Source organism: Dromiciops gliroides, chromosome 2, assembly GCF_019393635.1.
Source record: "Dromiciops gliroides isolate mDroGli1 chromosome 2, mDroGli1.pri, whole genome shotgun sequence".
Classification (NCBI taxonomy): Eukaryota; Metazoa; Chordata; class Mammalia; order Microbiotheria; family Microbiotheriidae; genus Dromiciops; species Dromiciops gliroides.
Genome location: NC_057862.1, coordinates 607,239,960 through 607,244,089, shown reverse-complemented (window position 1 = coordinate 607,244,089; position 4,130 = coordinate 607,239,960).

Below are 4,130 nucleotides of genomic sequence, written 5' to 3'. Positions count from 1 at the left end.
ACTATATTCTTTGATTTCCAATTCTTAGCCATCACAAAAAGAACTGCTGTCATTGCAAACATCTTCAGTGATGTGAAATCACATCCACCATCCTTGGGACAGTTGTAAGGTCAGAGTGGTGGGGGTGGGGGGAGGGAAGGGAGTGGCTTCTATTTGCTTGTCTTTCTAGAAATCAGAGAATAGTGGGGTTCCAACTGGCAAAGGGGAGTAGCTCCAGAAAACAGAGAATTGGGTACAGTCCCATGGCCTGAGAAGAAATGCCTCTTATTTCATAGGCCTCCTTACCATGTAAAGATTCCCAGATAAGGTATCCTTCAGGGGTAGGATAAGGAAAACATTTTCCCTGGTAATAATGTGATACTATATGAACATAATATCCATTTTCTCATTTGGTTTTTACAACAATACTTTTGAGTCAAATCAATAGACATTTATTAAGCACTTACCATGAGTTAGGCAATGGCTATGCTAAGTTCTCTGACCTACATAGAGGGTAGGTAATGCCATGTGACAGGTAAGGAAGCTGAGATTCAGAGAGAAATGAAGTGATTTGCCCTGATCATCAATCAGCTAATTAATGGCAGAGCCAGGTGGAATCTAGCCCTTCTGACTTCTAGCACTGACATTTCTAGCATACCTTGCTACCTGTTGTTTTACTGGTCTACCTTTTTACTCTCCCATTCCTTTCCTTCCCTCCACTCTGACTATTGCATGGCTGAAGGATCTGAAGCTGATTTCTGGTAGCTACTTGAAATTCTGGTGAGTACTACCATATTTCAGAGTCCTAGTCTCTCATCCAACTCATGGCTTTCTTAATCCTAATATTCTAGTGGATCTGAAGATGTGGGTCCTCTCTTTAGTGGTGCACATCATAATCCATTCCTGCTTATCCTTTCTGTTTGACTCTTGTCTGTGCCTTCCTATACACCGGCTACAGGGGCTCCACCCAAAAAACTGGGGATTCTCTTTACATTGTGTGAATTGAGGGTAACTGATGGACCTCAAGCTTGTCTGTGAGTTGGGGGGGTTGTCTGCCTCAAGCGTTTGAAGATGTCCCTTGGGGCTGATGTGAACATCATGTTTTAGCAGCCACAAAGGCAATGGAAGCAGGAGCCATGGAGTGCTTAGAGCTTGGCAGACCATGGAGATGCCCAGGACATCCATTGCATCCAGAGCCATGGCCAGTTGTCTTGACTTTTGTCTTGCCACTAGACTCTAGGACTCAGGAAGAGAGAGTGAGGCCAATGAGTTTTGAGCAACTCTGCCTCACTTAAATCCAATTACACTCAACTCAAAAGGCAAAGGGCTGGGGCAGCTAGGTGGCGCAGTGGATAGAGCACTGGCCCTGGAGTCAGGAATACCTGAGTTCAAATCCGGCCTCAGACACTTAACACTTACTAGCTGTGTGACCCTGGGCAAGTAACTTAACCCCAATTGCCTCACTAAAAAAAAAAGGCAAAGGGCATCAAAGTGTGTGAATACCCATGAAAGAAGTGGGCCATCCACTGTTTGGGCTACACATTGCTAGGTGACTAGCTTATCTTTCTTTCTGATCATGTATGTCTTCAATGATCTCCTTTATATAGCATCTCCTGCAGATTACTTGCTTATAATCTAGTGAGGCTTGTTAACACCTACTACGTGCCTCTCTATTGCCCTTTTTCTGGGTGATCTTCAGTGTCACTGCTTTGGAGACTGTACCGTTCCATAATTTTCAATTACGCCAGAAGGATTTTAGAATTACAAAGAAAAGCCTTTGTTAATTAGCCCAGTCAGTTAATCACAATTAAATAATTAATAATGATAATTATGGAAACCAAAGGAGGCATTTCAAAGGGAGAGAAAGCCACCTTGAACTTTTAGTTGCTCCAAGAGAAAGACATAGAGGAAGTGGTTTAGAATTTAGCACTACTGAAAGTACCAAGGGCAGCTCTTATCATAATCTCATTCCATCCCACACATTTGGCTCCGAGGGAGTTAACTGTGGAGCCAAGCATGGGAAAGAGCAGAATAGCTGATGCCCTGACTTTTCCTCAGGAAGGTCTGAATTCCAGTATCAGTACAAATTCATCATAAGAAGCAGAGAAAAGAAATGCCTTAGAAGGAGCGTTCAGATTTAATTGATTTAAACGACAGGCCCAAATACAATGCGATTGAAAAAAAAAAAACAACAGCAAACATGTGGTGGGGTTTAGAGCATCTGGGATCTGTTTAAATTGCTCGTGTTTTTTCAAGATCAAGGGTATTATTGATAAAAACAAAAAATCTTTGTAATCACTAAATTTAATCCAACTAACGATGATGAGAAGACCGTTGTAAACATGAAACATAACTTGGGGACTAAATCTAACATTTTCCCTTGGTGAAAAAACTTCTTTTTTTTCCTTCCAGTTATTTGCATTGGAGAACACTGGAGGACCAGTGGTAGTACTCAGGGCCTAATCAGTTGCCAGAGACAGATTCCCCGACCAGCTGGCATTTCAGAAAGGCTGAACAATTAGCCACAGCAATATTGAAAGGTAGTGAGTGGGGAATTAACTTTGATCCCATAGGAAGGGATGGAAAGAGGTATGTGTGCCTTGGGGCCACTGAGTGGTCAGGAGGAACTGAAAGTGGATAGAAGGAAAAAATGTCCCCTGGAGAGAAACAATGGAATAGAGGAAAACTGAAATTGCTTACTTTTGTCCTGAAAACTAGACTTCTGGGTCCCAGGGATAATATTCAATTAGCCAATCGAATTGAATTGAGTTGGAACTAGAGGGAACAAAATCAGCTTCTGCAGTTACCTAAGGGGTAAATAAGGTCCAGATTGAATGGAGGATGGATTAATAGCTAATAAAATAGTTAATTTTTATGTAGCATTGTAAGGTTTACAAAGTACTTTACATATGTCATAGCAATTGATCCTAACCGACAAGCCTATGAGACAGGTGCTATTATTATCACCCCCAATTTACAGATGAGGAAACTGAGGCTGAAAGGTTAAGTGATTTATCCAGCATCATAGTATCTGAGGTAGTATTTGAACTTTGGTCTTTCTGACTCCCAGTCTAACAGTTTATCCATTATGACACCTAGTGCTTTAATATGCATATAATGTAAGGCAGTTCTGCTATAAAATGACATATGCATTCCTAAAAATCACCATCCTATGCAAAATTGTGTAATAAAAACCATAAGGCTTATGGGGAAAATGGGGTTAGGAGCACAATTTTGATAGTGACATATTAAGAAAAAATTGAAACCTTATAAAAATGATAGCACAGTTTTATACACATCAAGTGGTTAAGGAAGCTCTCACTACACAGAAGATACACAATGAATGTGGCACTCAGACATGTTTGGGATGTTCAATGAGTATTTTTTTAATATAGAAAAGTTCACAAATTTGAAAGAATAGCAAAACATATCCCTGTAGGATAACACACCTAGTAAACTGAGGTAGCTGGTAAATGCTTGAAGCATGTACACATGTGTGTTTTGTGTATCCCTTCATGGCTTGTTTCAACAGGGTGCCGTTTTCTTTGTTCTAGCTATTTCTTGATGACAAAGTAGCGCATGAGCAAACCCAAAATTTATGCTACGCTCATTTTGTTCCCTGATATATCAATTACATTGGGACAAATTTGCATGTTCAAAACAAGGTTTGTAGCAGAACTGACTCACATATACACGTAAAGGATGAGCAGGAGATAATGTCTTGTGTAAAGAACAGTGAATTCGGAGTCAAAGGTACCACATTGGAATTTTAGTTATTTCATTTATAAGCTGTGTGACATTGAGTTGGCTACTAAAATCTCTCTTAGTCTCAGTTTCTTCATTTATAAAATGGGCTAGAAAATCTCTAAGATTCCCTATGACTAATAGTCTTTGAAGGATTTAAAATACAACTTATTTAAGGATTCTGATCAGAATATCTATCAGTCTTCATGTAGGGCTGAAAAATTAGGGACCCAGAAACAGGAGAAGAGTCGAGTCTTTCTTGGGTTCATGTTTTTTGGCTCCACAAATTAAGGGTGATGAGGTGGGACAAACTGCTGAGGCATGTTGGAAGGAAGTATTTCATTCTGGGGCAGTTGTCCAAAGCTATCCTAATACCAACCAGGAGGAAATAGTGTGGATTTTACAAG